The sequence below is a fragment of the Phyllobates terribilis genome, unplaced genomic scaffold (assembly GCF_046119375.1).
Source record: "Phyllobates terribilis strain yellow unplaced genomic scaffold, ASM4611937v1 Scaffold_2__4_contigs__length_985480577, whole genome shotgun sequence".
NCBI lineage: Eukaryota > Metazoa > Chordata > Amphibia > Anura > Dendrobatidae > Phyllobates > Phyllobates terribilis.
Window position 1 is genome coordinate 746,315,308 of NW_027362762.1, and position 20,927 is coordinate 746,336,234.

Genomic DNA, 20,927 nt, shown 5'->3' on the forward strand with positions numbered 1-20,927 from the left:
AAATGACACTGGTCAGAATTGTATAATTTGGCTTGGTCAGGAAGGTGAAAACAGGTTATGCGATGAAGAGGCTAAAGGGATTTTCTCAAGAACAAAATACACTTTAATCAATAGATCTTGGAATAACAATTATTTCCACAATTAGATGTGTTTAAAAATTTTTTGCTATGCTGTCATAATCTTATAAATGTGCTCCTGACATGTACTGTGTAATGGCTGTGCAGGGCCAGCTCCAGGTTTTTGTGAGCCTTTGGCGAAAGAGTCTCAGTGGGCCCCTTTAACATATACCACAATTCATGATGCACAGGTACCGCAGAGAAATATATATATATATATATATATATATATATATATATATATATATATAGTACAAGGCCAAAGATTTCACTTCTTACATTACATGAGCGATATCTATTGTAAGTTCTACAAAAGCTCAGAAACCGGCGAATCCTCACGGCGCATAGTGCATACCGGACAGTATAGTCCGCCATACAGTATTATGGGTCCCATATAACGCTCCATACAGGATACTGGTCCCCATATAACGCTCCATGCAGAATACTGGTCCCCATATAACGCTCCATACAGGATACTGGTACCCATATAACACTCCATACAGGATACTGGTCCCCATATAATGCTCCATACAGGATACTGGCCCCCATATAACACTCCATAGAGGATACTGGCTCCCTTATAACGTTTCATACAGAATACTGGCCCCCACATAATGCCCCATGCCGGCTGTGCCCCCACATAATGCCCCATGCAGGATGTCATTCCTCCCCATATAATGACCCATGCAGTATGTCAATTCCCCCTATATAATGCCCCATGCAGAATGTCACCCCCCATATAATGCCCCATTCAGGATGTCACCCCCCCCATATAATGCCCCATGCAGGATGTCACCCCCCCCCATATAGTGCCCCATGCAGGATGTCACCTCTCCCCCCTATATAATGCCCCATTCAGGATGTCACTTTCCCCCCCATATAATGCCCCATGCAGGATGTCACCTCCCCCCCCCATATAATGCCCCATGCAGGATGTCACCTCTCCCCCCCATATAATGCCCCATGCAGGATGTCACTTGTTCCCCCCCCCCATATAATTCCCCATGCCTCCATACATATATAAAAAACAATCAAGTACTCACTTCCCACCTGCTGCCGCTGCTCCGGACTCCTCAGCGTCGCCGGCGTTTTCCCACTCTGCTCTGTAACGGCTCAGGAGAGAGCGCGGTGTAAAGACGTCACCACGCCCTCTGACCTGAGGCATCACAGTGCAGCAGCCGCGGAAGTGACCAGAGCTGCCATTACACAGTACACAGCGGGGGCACATTTATAAGATTATCTCAGCACTGGAACATTTTTAAACACATCTAATTGTGGAAATTGTTTTTATTGGAAGATCTATTAATTAAAATGTACTTTGTTCTTGGGACAACCCATTTTAAGATACTACGGTTACTAAGGAAATGGGTAAAGTGCAGTATCCAGACAGGTTATCAAAATTGAGGTTATTCAGTTTGGAAAAACTACAGTTTAGGGGCGATCTTATTACAGTATACAAATATATGAGGGGACAATATAGAGATCATTCTAATAATCTTTGTTATACCAAAGCCTGCGACGGGGATAAGAGGGTATCCTCTACGCCTATAGCAAAGAAGTTTTAAGCATAATTACAGATGCAGATTCTTTACTATAGGATCAGTGAGACTATGGAGCTCTCTGCCACATGATATTGTAATGGTTGATTCATTAAAGAGGGCATGGATGCTTTAAAATGAAATAAAATATATAAATAAAATAATATTACAGGTCATGGGTACTAGATTCTGTGATGGGATGTTGATTCGGGTAACTAGTCTGATTGTGATTGGAGTAGGAAAGAATTTTCCCCTAATATGGAACAATTAGCATCTTCCTTTTGAGGTTTTACCTTCCGCTGGATCAATATGTTAGGTTATAGTTTGAACATGGAGAACTTGTGTCTTCTTTCAACCTGAAAATTATTAAACAAATGCTAGCTATTGATAAGAGCAATGCTAAAAGTCAAAATCAACCCTTTAAGAAGAGCCTTTGACATGTAACTTAAAATGGAAAGACAAACCAAAATCATAATTTTGCATAAAACTATTTCAAGGTTTCTTTTTTCCTATCAGCAGTGGAAAGTAGGAACAGTGGTGGGAGCAGTGGTTGACTGGGTGATAGGCCTTTGGCAGGAGGTCAAGATATAAAGTTTCTCATTGTGGAGAGCACCCAAGGTGGTATAGAGAGACTTATAGGCCATGCAAAATTCCCCTGAGGAATTAAATATGCATATAGCCTCTAATGCCACCTATTGGAAGCAGAAATCCTAAAAGTCAGAATCAACCCTTTAATAAGCCTCGCCACTAGTGATGAGCGAGCATGCTCGCTACTGCTCGGTGCTCGCCTGAACATCTCACTGCTTGAGATGCTTGGCGCTCGCCGAGTATTTCCGGGGTTGCTCGGTGGGAGCTCGGGTCCACTCCCTGCATGTTTGGCTCTCTTTAGAGCGCCAATCAACATGCAGGGATTGCCTGCCACTCACTGTAATGCCGTAGCCATGTTGGTTGTGGCATTACAGTTATTGGCTGGCCGCACAGCACCATCGGGTCTATATCAGACCTGGCGCCGTTGTGCTCGTCACAGTCACTCCGGTATCAGGCACAGTAGGGAGAGGTGCTACTGCGTCAGGGAAAGATTTGCTTGTGTATTAGGTAGTGTAGGGAGAAAAACCGTACATTACACATATCCATCTTAACAAACAGCCCTTTTCAGTACTAACTAATCCATCTGCAGGGATATCAGGCAGGCCGAGTATATAGGCAGGCAGGGTATACAGCAGACTGCAGTGCATATAGCACAAGAGTCTCCATTCCAATTCTGCCTTCTGCTGCTGTTAGATATTTCTATACAAAGGCCCAGGTCTCACAGGCCAGGAATACTTTTTTTTGGATCTTAATCCTCATTATTTGCTTAAAACGCAATCCAGAGAACACAGTTTTTCTGCGCCATTTGCTTGTTGGCACTGCAGAATACAGCCAGGTCCTTTCCACATTACAGCACTAGAAATCCAGCTTTTTAAAACTGTGTTTTCTCTGTCAAACGGATCACATATAAGTTGTCAGAAAATATTGCCATTTCTGGCCTCCATTAAAAATTTCCTTTAGTGTGTCAGTGAAGCAATTCACACCAGTTTGCTGTTCAAACTACTTACCTACAGGCCAGGTATTTAAGACTGTGTTTTCTCCGTCACACGGATCACATATACGTTGTCAGAAAATACTGCCATTTCTGGCCTCCATTAAAAATTTCTTTCAGTGTGTCAGTGAAGCAATTCACACCAGTTTGCTGTTCAAACTACTTACCTACAAGCCAGGTATTTAAAACTCTGTTTTCTCCATCACACAAATCACATATATGTTGTCAGAAAATACTGCCATTTCTGGCCTCCATTAAAATTTTCCTTTAGTGTATCAGTGAAGCAATTCACACCAGTTTGCTGTTCAAACTACTTATCTACAGGCCAGGTATTTAAAACTCTGTTTTCTCCGTCACCCGGATCACATATATGTTGTCAGAAAATATTGCCATTTCTGGCCTCCATTAAAAATTTCCTTTAGTGTGTCAGTGAAGCAATTCACACCAGTTTGCTGTTCAAACTGCTTACCTACAGGCCAGGTATTTAAAACTCTGTTTTCTCTGTCACACGGATCACATATAATTTCGCTCTAAACTCAGTCATTTGTAGTGAGTGTGGAAGATACTGTGATCCATTTAAAATGGGTAAGGCACGTGGCAAGGGAAGGGGAACTGGACGTGATGGTGATGGTGCATGCAGAGGCCGAAGACAATGCCGTGGGCCAGCTGAAATTGTGCCACAACAAACACCCACATCTTCTCGCCTGACCTTCCTGTCCCAATTCGTAGGGGACCGCAGCACACCACTATTGAACCCAGAGCAGTGTCAAAAGGTTGTTGATTGGATAGCGTATAATGCTTCCAGGCACTTAGCCACCACCACCACCCTGTCTTCCACACGGTCAAGTCTCAGTAGCCGTGAGTCTGGACCACACATTCCTCACCCTGATCCTCCTTCCTCCTACCATGCCGAGTGCCCGGAGACAACTGATTCCACACTTGGACACTCTGAAGAGCTGTTCACTTTTCCATTTATAGATTCGGGCCTCTCGCCCGGTCCACTTGAAGCAGGGCAAGAGGAGATTGCGTGTAGCGATGCCCAAATATTTGAGCAGCCACGGTGCCAAGAAGGCGACGGTGGGAAAGTGTCACAATAGGTGGACGATGATGAGACACAATTGCCAGAAAGTCAGGAGGAGGACCAGGGTGCGGAAGTGGAAGACGAGGTGGTGGATGATATAGTAACTGACCCAACCTGGCAGGAGGACATGCAAAGCAAGGACAGCAGCACACAGGGGGAGAGAGAGAGCACCCCAGGAAGAAAGCAGTGTGGTGGCCGCAGACAGAAGGCAGGCAACCATTCCCCGTAACACCAACACGAAGGAAGTTGCCAGTACAACTGTTAGGTCTACCCGAGTCTGGTTGTTTTTTAAAGACTCTGCCAATAACCCCAAAAAGGCCATTTGCAACACCTGCCAGGCCAGCATCAGCAGGGGTGGCAAAACGACCAGCCTGACCACCACCAGCATGATCAGGCACATGGCAGCAAAGCACCCGACTTTGTGGCCAAAGCCCAGGGTCCAGGAACAGTGTCTGCAGGTGGCGCCATTGCTTCTTCCGCTGTTTTGCATGCAAGCCAATCCCCTGTCCATGGTGCATGCGAAGATGCCTCCTGCCCTGCACCTGTTGTTGCGCACTCCCAAGTAGAAGCATCAGGAAGCACGTCCATATCCTAGTCCCAGCACAGCATTCAGTTGTCCATACCCCAGTCCTTGGAACACAAGCGCAAATATGCAGCCAATGCCCCACAGGCCACACTACTAAATTCTCACATTTCATGACTGCTTGCGCTCGAAATGTTGCCTTTTAGGCTTGTGGAGACAAAAGCATTTAGCAACCTGATGGCGGCGGCCGTCCCTCGATACTCGGTCTCCAGCCGCCACTATTTCTCCCGGTGTGCTGTCCCCGCATTACACAAGCACGTGTCTTAAAACATTAGCCGTGCCCTCAACGAGGCAGTTACCGGGAAAGTCCACCTAACCACTGACACGTGGACAAGTGCTTGTAGGCAGGGACGGTACATCTCACTGACGGCACACTGGGTTAACATAGTGGAAACCAGGACCCAGTCTGACCTTGGGATGGAACACGTCCTCTCGACGCCAAGGATTGCGGGCCCTAGGTCAATCAGGGTTTCCCCCACGGTCTACAGCTCCTGCACCTCATCCTCCTCAGCCTCCTCCTCCTCTTCAACCTCCATCTCCGAAATAACCACATCAGTCACAAGCTGGAAGTACTGCAGCACTGCCTCGGCCAAGCGGCAACAGGTTGTGCTGAAGCTAATATGCTTAGCTAAAAAACCGCACAGTGCTGAAGAGTTGTGGACAGCTCTGAAAGAGCAGGCAGATCTGTGGCTCACACCGCTGAACCTACAGCCAGGCAAGGTTGTGTGTGACAATGGCCGGAACCTGGTGGCGGCTCTGAGGCGAGGCGAGCTCACACACGTACCATGCCTGGACCATGTGCTTAACCTCGTGGATCAGTGGTTTATCAAATCCTACCCGGAGCTGCTGGATCTGTTTGTTAAAGTATGCCGCCTGTGTGCTCATTTTAGAAAGTCAGCTACAGCTTCCGCCGCCCTTGTCATGTTTCAGCAGCGTTTGCAGCTTCCGGCTCACAGACTGGTGTGTGATGTCCCCACGCATTGGAACTCTACACTGCAGATGTTGGGAAGGATTTGTAAGCAGAAGAGGGCAGTTGTTGAGTACCAGCATCAACAAGGTCATCGGTATTCAGTTCAGACTCCACACATAAGACCTCAAGAGTGGACATGGATGTCAGACATATGTACCATCCTCCAAAACTTTGAGGACTCCACCAAGATGGTGAGCGACGATGATGCCATAATTAGCATCACCATCCCGCTTCTCTGTCTTCTGAAACGCTCCCTGCTCACAATCAAACAGTATGCATTGCAGGCAGAGCGCGATGAGATGGAGCAAGGAACCATACAGCGGATTACACACAGCCAAGCCTCATCTCATCCCAACGTGGATTCGGTGACAATGAGGAAGAGGAGGAAGGACATGAGCTAGACGGTACTACCTGCACAGCTGTCATACCGTCTGTTCAGCGTGGATGGCCAGAGGAAAGAGAAGAGGAGGAGGAGAGCATGGTCAGTCGTCCTCTTAGTGAGGACATGGAAGTCTTGCCTGTTAGTAGTCTGGCACGCATGGCTGAGTTTATGTTACGCTGCCTTTCCCATGACCCTCGCATTCTCAAAATTTTGGGTGATAGTCATTACTGGTTGGTGACACTTCTAGACCCACGCTACAAGGAGAACTTTATATCTCTTATTCCTGAGGCGAACAGGTCTACAAAAATGGGGCTTTACCAGAAGGCCCTTGTTGTGGAACTATTAAAAAAATTCCCATCTGAAAACTCTGGAGGCAGAGGGCACACTTCGTTGGACAACCAAGGAATACAGGCGAGAGAGACACAATTTCAATCCAGCAGAGGCAGGGGAACACTGTCAAAGTTCTGAGAGAGTTTTCTCAGACCCTCCCATCGCACAGGCCCAGTGGCGCAGGGTACTCTCACAAGGAGTGCAAAGTTTTGGAAGATGCTGAGGGAGTACCTTGCGGACCGCACCAACGTCCTCCATAATTCAGCTGTGCCTTATAATTATTGGGTATCCAAGCTGGATACGCGGAATGAACTGGCTCTCTATGCCTTGGAGGTCCTGGCCTGCCCTGCCGCCAGCGTTTTATCAGAGCGGGTTTTTAGTGCCGCTGGTGGAATTATAAATGATAAGGGCATCCGCCTGTCAACTGAAAATGCTGACGGGCTGACTCTTATAAAAATGAACAAGGGCTGGATTGGGCCAGACTTCTCAACACCACCGAATGATAGCATAACATAAACTCAAATCCAGTGTCTTTTCTTGGGAGGTGTATTCCCATGCACCTTTTCACACCCACACATGGGTATACAATTCCTGATTTTGGCTATTTGCTCTTGTCCTCCTCCTTCTCCTCATCCTCCTCCACCATATCACCAGGGTGACCGTGGTCTGTGATGCAACACCCACATAATTTTTTTAAAGGGTGTTTATGATGCCCGTAAAAAATTTTTTTTATACAGTATGTTCCTGTATACCCCCCAGGGGTATATGTTTGTCAGCCTATACACTTTTTCATGGGCATTACAAGTATAGGAGGCCCTCTCCTTTTTAATGGGAACATTTTTTTATGAGTTCCTCCTCCACGTCTCTTCCAAGGGGCATTGAAGTGCCTTCAATTTTTTGGCAGCCCTTGCGTTCACTGCATAGGTCAACACTATGGGAGATTCTCTCCTTTCTAATGGGAATTTGTCATTACTGTGGCCCTGCTCTGTGTGTCTTTAAATTCTTAGTGGGTTTTTTCCTAAAATTGGTCAGCCGTTGGACTCACTACATACCCTATAACTGTATAGCAGACTCTCTCCTTTCTAATGGGAATTTGTCATTACTGTGGCCCTGCTCTATGTGTCTTTAAAGTCTTAGTGGGGTTTTTCCTAAAATTGGTCAGCTTTTGGACTCACTGCATACCCTATAACTGTATAGCAGACCCTCTCCTTTCTAATGGGAACATGTCGTACTTGTTACTGTGGCCTTGCTCTGTGTGTCTTTAAATTCTTAGTGGGGTTTTTCAAAAAATTGGTCAGCCTTTGGACTCACTGCATACCCTATAACTGTATAGCAGACTCTCTCCTTTCTTAATGTAATTTGTCATTACTGTGGCCCTGCTCTATGTGTCTTTAAATTCTTGGTGGGGTTTTTCCTAAAATTGGTCAGCCATTGGACTCACTGCATACCCTATAACTGTATAGCAGAATCTCTCCTTTCTAATCGGAATTTGTCGTACCTTGTTACTGTGGCCCTGCTCTATGTTTCTTTAAATTCTTAGTGGGGTTTTTCCTAAAATTGGTCAGTCGTTGGACTCACTGCATACCCTATAACTGTATAGCAGACCCTCTCCTTTCTAATGGGAACATGTCGTACTTGTTACTGTGGCCCTGCTCTATGTGTCTTTAAATTCTTAGTGGGGTTTTTCCTAAATTTGGTCAGCCGTTGGACTCACTGCATACCCTATAACTGTATAGCAGACTCTCTCCTTTCTAATGGGAACATGCCGTACTTTGTTACTGTGGCCCTGCTCTATGTGTCTTTAAATTCTTACTGGGGTTTTTCCTAAAATTGGTCAACCTTTGGACTCACTGCATGCCCTATAACTGTATAGCAGACTCTCTCTTTTCTAATGGGAATTTGTCATTACTGTGGCCCTGCTCTATGTGTCTTTAAATTCTTAGTGGGGCTTTTCCCAAATTTTGGCAGCCCTTGCAGTCACAGCATGGGCATTACCACTAGAGGAGACCCGCTCCTTTATAATGGGAAAATTTTTTTTACTGAGACCCTCCTCTATGTCTCTTCAAAGGGGTATTGGGTTGCGTCCAAATATTTGGCAACCCTTGCAGTCACTGGATATGCAATAACAGTATAGGAGACCCACTTGTTAATACTGGAAACAACAAAGCATAGCTGGCTGATGGCTCTCTTACAATAGCGAGGGCCGACTGCTGGCCTTTTAAGAATAGTAAGGGCCGTCTGATGGCCCTATAGAAATAGGCTTTATGACTTTCAGAGTCCCTCCATCATAAATAAAACAGGATGTGTCTGATGATGTGTCACAAACCACATGTTAAATGTTAAAATGACATTTCCCGGTGAATGCATTTGTCTTAAAAAATAACTTTAAAAAAAACAAAACAATAGGATCTTTCTTTAGTATAAAAAACAGCGTCACCAAGTAATCAACAATGTAATCACATTTTCCAGCTCCTGCACCTCCTCCTCCATCTCCGAAACGACCACATCAGTCACAAGCTGACAGCACCGCCTTGGCCAAGCGGCAACAAGCTATGCTGAAGATAACATGCTTAATGCTTAATTGACAAACCGCCCAGCGCTGCAGAGTTGTTGAGAGCTGTAACACAGCAGTCTGATCTATGGCTCTCACCGCTGAACATACAGCCAGGCATGGTCATGTGTGACAATGGGCGGAACCCGGTGATGGAGAAATGACACCCAAAGTAGATACGGTCGGTTTCCCTTTCTGCCAGTCCTTTCACCGAGCTAAATACAACTCTCAGCAAAAAAAGCTGTGGACTGGCTCCATACCATACCTGGCCACATTCACCTGTCCACGTGTTTGTGGATAGGCGGTCCTTTCAAGTAAGTGCACTGGGGAGGGCACGCGTAATGTTGTGGGACCCGTGCTTGTGGAAGGTGGAGACGACACCGGGAAAAATAATGGTGACTGGGGGCCGAGTATGGATACCCGGTCGCTGCCGCCATAAGATTGTGGACAGCTTCCACCTCCACGATCCTAAAAGGCCACATTTCAAGTGCAAGCAGCTGCCCAGAAATCTGGCAGCTTAGTGCTGCGGTCTGTGGGTGGGTGGCTGGCTGCATACTTGCGCTTGCATTCTAAGTAACAGAAAACTAAGCAGATGGTGGCCTCTATCATTATTATGGCCTCACCTCGGCACTATGAACTCTCTTGAAGGAGAAGCCAGGGCACACCGGAGGAGTCTCCGGTTCTCTGGTGGGCCCGTCCAACCCTGCTGAGAAGCAGCCCTGGCTAAGAAAAGTGTGGGAGAGGGTTTCCGCACACTCTATGGCTGCTTTTTTAATGTGGATCGGACATGCTCATGCATGTTATTTCTTAAACCGCATTGCAGATCAGGCCATTGTTCAACTCTGTATTCATGAAATTAAATGCGCAAAGATGTTTGTGTGTCAAAGCACCACCGACAAGTGCAAGTTGATGTTGGATGGGTTGCCATTGCTTCTGCAACAAGCTGCAATAGAGGACTTCCTGGGAGAAATGACACCCAGGGTAGAAACGGTTTCCCTCTATGCCAGTCCTTTCACCGAGCTAAATACAACTGTCAGCAAAAAAAGCTGTGGACTTGCTTCGTACCATCCCTGGCCACATTCACCTGTCCACGTGTTTGTGGTTAGGCGGTCCTTCCCAGTAAGTGCACTGGGGAGGGCACGGGTAATGTTGTGGGACCCCTGCTTGTGGAAGGCGGAGACGACACCGGGAGAAATAGTGGAGGCTGGGGACCGAGTATGGACACCCGGCCGCCGCCGGCATGAGGTTATGAAAAGCTTCTGCCTCCACGGTGCCTAAAAGGCCACATTTCAAGTGCAAGCAGCTGTCAAAAATTTGGCAGTATAGTATTGCAGCCTGTGGGTGGGTGGGTGGCTGGCTGCATACTTGCGCTTGCATTCAAGAAATGGGGTAAGGACAACTGAACGCTGCACTGGGACAAGGACGTGGACGGTGATTGTTGCAAGTCTGCAACGACACGAGCATGGCGGGAGGCATTTTTGCATGCGCCAAGGATCACTTATGATGGGCACACTTTTAGGCAGTGACCTGGGAGTCAGAAATGCTTCCAGAGGTCTTCCCCATGCTTCTCCCATGTCTTTTCAGCACTGTATGCATGTGTCTGATGATGTGTCACACACCACATGGCCAGATAAGGTTGTAAAATGTTAAATTGACATTTCCCAGTGAATGCATTTGTCTTTGTTGAAAGCAATGCAAAAGTGCAAAAATGCATCAAAAACGCTACGTGTGAACATAGCTCAAGGTGTGGAGGAGTATTTTTGGTTTTGGTTATTTATTTTGCCTTATATACAAGTCATTACCCTGGAAAGGACGTACCTTAACATATTTCCCAGGAAAATCCAGTTTGGTTTGTTTTTGTTGACAGCAGTGACCTGGGATTCAGAAATGCTTCCAGGAGTCTTCCCCATGCTGTTCCCATGTCATTTGAGCACTGTTCCCATTGATTTGGGCAATTTTTAGGCCCTCTGCAGACCGCAGGGGGGAGCCGCCTGAAAAATGCTCGAGTTTCCCATAGACTTACATTGGGCTCGTTGCTTGGGTCGAGCACCCAAGTATTCCAATTTGCTCGACCCAAGCAACGAATACCCGAGCATTTTAGTGCTCGCTCATCACTACTCGCCACATGACTAGGGCTTTATATCCTAAATCATATGGCATTGCTGCTTCCAATTGGAGGAATTCAAGACACTGCTCTCTTTTTCTGTGAAGAGGCTATTTGCATCTGTGTGCACATATACTGAATCTGTTAAAGGGGTTGTACGATCTAAAAAAAAAAGTCTGCCATCACTCTGTATGACTGTAGACATTTGAATCCTCCCAGTGCACCACTATGTGATGTGATGAATCACCATTGTGTGCCCCAGAATGGTGGTCAGGTATGCGATATGAATACTCCCGGGCAGAACCCATCTAGTGGGCGTGGCCTCACTCCATACAAGTGTATTGGGAAAGGCCACACCCACTAGATGAGTTCTGCCCTGGGAACAGAGGCCAGGTATGCGATATGCATACTCCGGGGCAGAACTTGAATTCTCGCAGCGTACATAACGTGCACTGGGAGGATTTAAAAGTCTGCAGTCACATAGAGTGACTGCAGACTTTTCATTTTAGACCAGATAACCCCTTAAATGTAAATTTCAAGCCCTAAAATGCAATTCTTCATCAAATGCCATATAGATTGTTTAGTAATATCATATCAGAAGCACCTTTTAATATTACCTAGAATGCCCATGCCTCTGTAATACTGTGCCTCGCTACATTGTTACTATAAGGCGCAATGTTCTTATTCAGCATTTGCACATTACCGGTTCCTTTTTCAAACTGGTACCTCATTGTGTGTTTTTTCTGATTTCTCATTTAGCTGTGGTCATTTTTCTTAATAAAAGTAATAGTATTTGATAAAATCAAAGGACAGATGTAATAAGGTTGTTTATAAGCATTATTCAATTAAAAGAAAGCCACAGGTCGCCCCTGGCATTTACTGCTGTGTTTACCATTAGACTTACATAAAAATAGAGCATTCCCCCGAGTGACAATAAATGTAAGAGAAACAAATGTAATTTGATAGATATAAAATCAAATGCTGTTGCACTTACTGAATTAGTTATCTCCTTGTGATCATGTACTTAATGTTACATAAAATGCTATAGAATAATACTACCTTATAATGGTATCAGGAAAAAAAGAGGTTAAAGAATGATTAAGTGCAAAACTGGGCAAAACCAGAACCTTTTAAATTTTCTATTAACAACACAGAATTACAGTGGTGCTTGAAAGTTTGTGAACCCCTGAGAATTTTCCACATTTCTGCATAAAGTTGACCTAAAACTACATAAGATTTTCACACAAGTCCTAAAAGTAGATAAAGAGAACAAAATGCAACAAGTGAGTCAAATATATTAGACTTTATGATTTTTTAAATGAGGAATATGTTCCAATGATGTCTGTGAGTGGCAAAAGTATGTGAACCTTTGTTTTTAGTATCTGGTGTGACTCCCTTTGTGGAGCTATAACTGAATCTAAACATTTCCGGTAGTTGTTGATTAGTGATGATCGAGCACTAAAATGCTCAAGTGCTTGGTACTCAAACCGAGTAGGTCAGATGCTCGGACGGGCTCAACTTGAGTACGAGCAAAATGGAAGTCAATGGGAAACTTGAGCATTTTTCCGGAAGACCCTAAAAGGAGGTCTGGGGGGACAGGAAAATCCCTGAAATGGATGGAAACAGGGCTCAAATGTAATGGGAACAGCATGGGGAAGGCATCTGAACGCATCTCTGACTCCCAGGTCACTGCTGGGAATTATGTTGTCAGAGTTTTTCTCCATTTTTACAGACTGACAATAAAACATACAAAACCAAAGATAAAATGGATTTTGCAGAAAAAAATGTTAGAAAACATTCTTTCCTGTATAATGACTTGTATATAAAGCAAAATTAAAAGGAGAAAAAATAGAAATGCCCCCTCCAACCCTTAGGCTGCATGCCCATGATCAGTAATACTGGCGTTCTGGACGCAGCGTATTTTTGCTGAGTCCAAAATGCTGCTTTGTACTGTACAAGCACAGTGAATGGGATTAATAGAAATCTCATGCCCACTGTGCTTCTTTTTTACGCTGTGTAAACTCAGCTGCGGTGCGGATTTCCAAGCCGCAGCATGTCAATTTCTCAATGCTCAGTCTGCTGTGTGGAATTTCCCCATAAACTTGCACTAGATGCGGTAAATCGCAGTTAAAAAAAAGCACATGCATTGTAAGTGCAATTACGCAGGTGTTTATAACCTGGTTTTAATGATTAAATAATTTTAAAAAATGATGTGAGGTCCCCCACCTTATTTTTTATAACCAGCCAAAGTAGAGCAGACAGCTGTGGCTTATGTTATCAGGCTGGGAAGGTCCCTGGTTATTGGGCTCTTCCCAGCCTAAAAATACAAGCCCGCAGCCACACCAGATTTGGTGTATGACATTAGATGCACCAATTCTGGCACTTTGCCTGGTTCTTCCAGATTGCCCTGGTGTGATGGCAATCGTGGTAATTGTAGTTGTGGTTGATGACAGCTGTGATTTGTCAAAAATCACAGCTGCTATCAACCCCTAGGGTTAGTCATGGAGAGGTGTCTATCAGAAACCCACATTACTAACCCGGTAATAGAAAATAAAAAACACACACGGAGAAAAAAGCACTTTATTTGAATAAAGACTCCGTCACACTATCCCTCGTTCACCAAATTGCTAAAAAAATGTAAAAATCCCATGCAGGTCCCCAGCAATCCATCAAATCCTAAGTAGTCCAGAAAAGGATACCTGAAAGACATGAAAAGACAGAAAAAAAGACAATAGACAATCCCTTGTTCACCAATTTATTACCCAAAATGTTGCCATGCAGGTCCGATGTAGTCCATGTTCTCCAATGTCTATAGCATCTGTGAATAGCAGTAAAGAGACTATTATTCACAAGCGCCGGGTAGTGACGTCAATGCTTATCATCGTCACAGTGTGTTGCTGAGCTCAGCGAGACTTGATGGCTCTGATGACAGATATCCTGCCATTTTCCTTTAGAATTTTCTGGTATGCAGTAATTCAATCTATCCTGGCCCAGATGCAGCAAAAAAAACTTAAACCATAATGCTACCACCACTTTGTTTCACTGATAGTATGAAGCTTTTATGCTGTAATACATTGTTTTTCTTTCACTAAATATAACTCTTCTTATTTAAACCTGAAAGCTCTATTTTAGTCTCATCGATCCACAATATATGTTCCAAATGCTTTCTGGTTTGTCCAGGTGATCTTTTCAGTAGTGAAGTAGTGGCTTGTTCTTGCAATCCTGCCATGCACAACATTGTTGTTCAGTGTTCTCCTGATTGTGGACTCATGAACATTAACATTAGCTAATATAAGAGAGGCCTTTAGTTGTTAAGAATTTACCTTGGGCTCCTTTATGACCTCGGGAATTATTATACGCCATGCTGTTGGAGTAATCTTTGTTCATCGACCACTACTGAGGAGCATAATAATAGCCTTGAATTTCCTTGATTTGTACACAATATATCTGACTGTTAATAGGTACAGTCCAAACTCTTTAGAGATGGTTTTGTAATCTTTTCCATGCCGAGAGTTTCTCATCTATTGTATACAACTATAAAACTAAATTAATACATATAAAGAAGAGAAAGAAATGGCCAGCAGTTCACAGCTTACACTTATTGTGGCCAAACTGGATAATGATAATTACAAGCTATGGAAGTTTAAAGTTGAAAGTTTAATGTCCAGAGATGACTTATGGAAAGTTATTACTGCATAGAGACCAGTGTCGGACTGGGGTGCCAGGGGTCCACTAGTAAACAACTCCAGGACCCACTTTTCAACTACATGCGATTGTGACATTATCTTTAATCACAGATTTATATAACAATGAGCTGGGTAGATTTTTAAATGAATAAGATGCTACTTTTGTTTGTACATAATTAATCAAGTATATTGTGCCAAGTGCTGCTCACATAAGAGGGTGGTGGCCCACTCTTCTCTCCTCCTGAGGGCCAGTCCAAGCCTGATAGAGACCATATATTTATAGCCATATATTTTTAAGCCGTTATAAGCTTATTAGCGAAGGGTGTTGATGAACTGACCTTCATTAGACCTGAGAACAGTGCTAAAGGCATGTGGAAAGCACTGCAAAGGCTATATGAGAGATTCAGTCTCAAAAACAAAGTATTTCTGATGAGAAAAAGTATATACAGGAACAAATAAATGCAGTACAGGAAGTGATCACACAATTGAGATTAGTGGATGAGGATATAAAAGTCAGCCATGCTATATCCATATTGCCGTGCAGTTTACCTGATACATACAGTGTATGGTATACAGTGGCTTGCGAAAGTATTCACCCCCTTGGCAATTTTCTCATTTTGCTGCCTCACAACCTAAAATGTCACTGTTTTTTGAGGATTTGCATTTGTTCACGTAAAAAGAACATGATTACAACTGTGAACATTTGGTTTTCTTTTTATTATGAAGTAAACAATAAATAGTACAAAATAACTGTAAACTTCAGTGTGCATAACTATTCAACCCCTAAAGTCAGTACTTTGTAGAGCCTCATTTTGTTGCAATTAACAGTTGCAAGTCGCTTTGGATAAGTCTCTATGAAATTTCCACATTTTACCAATGGGATTTTTGCCCATTCCTCAAGGCAAAACTGCTCCAGCTTCTTCAAGTTAGATGATTTCCTCTAGTGAACAGTAATCTTCAAGTCTGACCACAGATTCTCAATTAGATTAAGGTCTGAGCTTTGACTAGACCACTCTAGAACATTTACAGAATATAAAGAAAGCATTTAGGAACTGTAAAAACAGAACCTAACAAAGAATGTTATAATCTCCACTTGTCCTAATTAGAGATGAGCAATTAGACATGAGCACCCTATTGTGCTGTTTGTCCCTTCCAGGTTTATTCCTTTTCTATGTAATAAGCTTGACTCAAATACTGGATATGCATTAATTTTTGTTCTAGTAGGTGTGTTTTCTTTAGCACGCTTGGTACAGTTACTGTACTTATGCAGTAAGCTTGGTTCTGTTGCCATTCCATAAATAGGTTTGGTCTTGCTATTGTGTCTGTGTATTAAGCTTACTTCTTTCAGGCTATATTCACATGCTCAGGATTTTTCAATGGCAAATTTAAAATATTTTTTTCAACTATCTGTAGTAAAAATCTATGGTTGAAACTGGAATATTAGCTATGGATGTACAAGTGGACTTGCACATGAAGTAGACCCAATATCATTTAGTGGGGCTAATAAGCAGCTTTTGTGAAATTGTTGCAAATAATTATCACACTTGGTTCTGTTTATAGTATCCACGCACTAAATGTTTTTCTGGTACTATATGTTCAGATCTGTTACTGTAGTTATGTAATCAGTTTTGTGTGTATATGTTGTTTGAATATTTGTAGTGAATATTAGCATCTACTGTACTCCTTTTTGCATTTTAGGAAGTATTTTAACCAAGGAATATTTAATTTTTGATGTGTAATTTATGAGTGTACTGCACTCCCTGGTATCATACTGGTCACTATTGTATACCCGTGGTGAATGTTCATATATACAGTGGGTAAGGAAAGTATTCAGACCCCTTTAAATTTTTCACTCTTTGTTTCATTGAAGCCATTTGGTAAATTCTAAAAAGTTCATTTTTTTTTCTCATTAAAGTACACACTGCACCCCATCTTGACTGAAAAAAACAGAAATGTAGAAATTTTTGCAAATTTATTAAAAAAGAAAAACTGAAATATCACATGGTCATAAGTATTCAGATCCTTTGCTCAGACACTCATATTTAAGTCACATGCTGTCCATTTCCTTGTGATCCTCCTTGAGATGGTTCTACTCCTTCATTGGAGTCCAGCTGTGTTTAATTAAACTGATAGGACTTGATTTGGAAAGGCACACACCTGTCTATATAAGACTTAACAGCTCAAAGTGCATGTCAGACCAAATGAGAATCATGAGCTCAAATGAACTGCCCAAGTAGCTCAGAGACAGAATTGTGGCAAGGCAAAGATCTGGCCAAGGTTATAAAAGATTTTCTGCATTACTCAAGGTTCCTAAGAGCACAGTGGCCTCCATAATCCTTAAAAGGAAGAAGTTTGGGACCACCAGAAGTCTTCCTAGACCTGGCCGTCCTGCCAAACTGAGCAATCGTGGAAGAAGAGCCTTGGTGAGAGAGGTAAAGAAGAACCCCAAGATCACTGTGGCTAAGCTCCAGAGATGCAGTAGGGAGATGGGAGAAAGTTCCACAAAGTCAACTATCACTGCAGCTCTCCACCAGTCGGGCCTTTATGGCAGAGTGGCCCGACGGAAGCCTCTCCTCAGTGCAAGACATATGAAAGCCCGCATAGAGTTTGCTAAAAAACACATGAAGAACTTCCAGACTATGAAAAATAAGATTCTCTGGTCTGATGAGACGAAGATAGAACTTTTTGGTGATAATTCTAAGCGGTATGTGTGGAGAAAACCAGGCACTGCTCATCACCTGCCCAATGCAATCCCAACAGTGAAACATGGTGGTGGCAGCATCATACTCTGGGGGGGTTTTCAGCTGCAGGGACAGGACCACTGGTTGCAATTGAAGGAAACATGAATGCGGCCAAGTACAGAGATATCCTGGATGAAAACCTCTTCCAGAGTGCTCTGGACCTCAGACTTGGCCGAAGGTTCACCTTCCAACAAGACAATGACCCTAAGCACACAGCTTAAATAACAAAGGAGTGGCTTCAGAACAACTCTGTGACCATTCTTGACTGGCCCAGCCAGAGCCCTGACCTAAACCCAGTTGAGCATCTCTGGAGAGACCTGAAAATGGCTGTCCACCAACGTTCACCATCCAACCTCACAGAACTGGAGAGGATCTGCAAGGAAGAATGGCAGAGGATCCCCAAATCCAGGTGTGAAAAACTTGTTGCATCATTCCCAAGAAGACTCATGGCTGTACTAGCTTAAAAGGGTGCTTCTACTCAATACTGAGCAAAGGGTCTGAATACTTATGACCATGCGATATTTCAGTTTTTCTTTTTTAATAAATTTGCAAAAATGTATACATTTCTGTTTTTTTCAGTCAAGATGGGGTGCAGAGTGTACTTTAATGAGAAAAAATGAACTTTTTAGAATTTACCAAATGGCTGCAATGAAACCAAGAGTGAAAAATTTAAAGGGGTCTCAATACTTTCCGTACCCACTGTAAGTGTAAAGATGCATTTATACCTGATCGGCAGTCACACCTGATTTGCTGATCAGTAGTCACTTAATTCCCTGTTTACACAGGCGGACAGTAGTTCCAATGCACAATGAATGCTCAGTGCTGTCATTGTTCTCGGCAGCACATTTTCTGTTTACACTGGACGATGTGCTGCAGAGAACGATGATGATCTTTTGTGCAGCATAAAAGATCATTTCACCCAACAAATGAGCGTTTTACTCATTCGTCGGGTGATTCCCAGTCTAAACTGTTTAGATTGCAAGATTTTCGTGAAATGATTGTTTCTAGAAACATTTTTTCTTGATAATCTTGTAGTGTAAATTATGTTAAAGGGGTTTTCCCACAAGCAAAAGTTAATTTTAATCAATAGATCTTGGAATGAGAATAAGTTCCACAATTGAAAGCATTTAAATAAAATGTTCCTGTGCTGAGATAATCTTATAAATGTGCCCCTGCTGTGTACAGTGTAATGGCTGTGTCTGATGGTACAGGAACATGGTCTGATTGTACCACATCTTCTGGGCGGGGGGGGAAGCAAAAGCGTATACAGACATTACAACATGGGATCACAGCTGATTCTTTATTTGAAGTAAAACATTGTTTAAAAACAGGTAGGGAAATGTTTTACCTCACAGAAAGAATCAGCTGTGATCCCATGCTGTAATGTCTGTATACTCTTTTGCTTCCCCCCTGCCCAGGAGATGTGGAATAATCAGACCGTATTCTGTACACGGTCAGACACAGCCATTATACAGAGGAACATTTATAACATTTTATTTAAACACATCAAATTGTGAAACTTATTATTATTCCAAGATCTATTGATTAAAATGAACTTTCGTTCGTGGGAAAACCCCATTAACTAATAGATGTGTAAAATATTCACCACACACAACATGCACTGTATAAAGTTATTGCTTAAATTAGTAATTTACTTAGTGTTGTTAATAATTTAAAAATTCTGTACTGAAAGGAGACTCACACTTTCCGAACAGCCTGGTGTCCTAACCTTAATCCACCGCTGCTTAGAGTGCCGATGTAAGTTTAGTTGTTTTTGTACCTGCCTCTCTTTAACAGAACCTCTGTCTTGCTCTATATCCCACCTGGCTTCACAAAGCCCCTCTAATTTTTGGACTTCTCCAAGCCATTGCTATGACCCGGGACCGGAGGGGAAATATGAGTTATACATACTCCCGGCCATTAGGCTTGGCCTCTTTCCATACACTTGTATGGAGTGATGCTGTGCCTTCTAGTCGGCCCTCTGGCCGGCCACGTCACTAAAAGGGGTCTCTCTCAATACAAGTGTTTGGGGCGAGGCCACGCTCACTGGCCGAGGGTATGTATAACTCATACATATTTGCCGGACCCGGCTCAGAAATCGGCGACTCCCCGCAGCACACAGTGCATGCGCTGGGGAGATTTATAACTTTGCAGTCACACAGAGTGACTCCAGATTCATCGACTTGGACCGGATAACCCCTTTAATGAACCCCCAAAATGTCACTGCCACCTAGTGTCTACACTCCTCACAGAGCTCTGCTACTTTGTGTCGTCCCCCAAAGCATTTACCAGTGTATATTTCCCTTGCACATGTATCCCAATAGAGCAAGTAGGGGGATACTAGGGGCCAAAATGCCTTGGCTGTGTGGGGCGCAGAAATTCCTGATGGCCCTGCACAAGATACCAGCAATGTCCAACAAGGTGCACCCCGTTATATATTGTTGGCAACAAGTGATATGTTTTATTTGCTTTTAGCACCTGTTTTATTTGCATTTAGTGTATATTGCAAGTATGCTTGTAAGCACACTGTGTTTCTCTCTGCCATTATACATGTACTGTAGCTCTGGGTGTGTATCAATAGTTTAGCGCTTTAACAGCTTATTCTGTTAGATTCACAATCTAGATGCTTAAATGCAATAGTACTATGATCATGTAAAAAAATAATATTTAGCATGTTCTGAAGGTATACATCTGGATCGAAGACACGTAGGGGGTATATGGCTACATAAAATCAGATTATGAATTCATTGAAAATGATTCATTCATTAAAAAAAACAGCATTTTTACAATAACAGCAAAATAAATCAGATTTCTAAAATCACATTCTCACAGTGCAAAGAAAGAACTGCGTGATCACAACCTAATTGTCCAAATTCTTTAAACTGATGTGAACATACAGCAGAGAAACTGCTATCATGTAACTGTAGGAAATGTGTATCTTGTATTCCTCGTACACAATATTATTGCAAGATATCAGCTGGTTGCTGGAAAGGTCAGTCGTACAGAAAAGCAGGAAATTGATATGGACAGCCAGCATTAAACATTACTCTGTCAGATAAGGACAATATTTGATTTAAGTAAAGTCATAAAAAGCCACATCAGTGCTGCAGCTAGCCTGGTCTGCTCATGCTACATATTTACTTTGCCCAACAAATTTACTGTAATTTAAAGCTGATGGTAAGTTATTCAGCTATATTTCATACAGAAGGACTGTAAATAGTTATTTTCTTATCCTCACTTATCTATAATCAAAGTAATGTTGTGTT

The 20,927-nt window shown here is 43.1% G+C and overlaps 1 protein-coding gene across 1 annotated transcript in view; it reads left to right on the forward strand.

Annotated features, from left to right (window-relative positions):
- LOC141227649 (amine oxidase [flavin-containing]-like) overlaps positions 1–20,927 on the forward strand; it is a 197,912-nt gene that overhangs the window by 42,602 nt on the left and 134,383 nt on the right. The gene's annotated exons all lie outside the window — the stretch shown is intronic.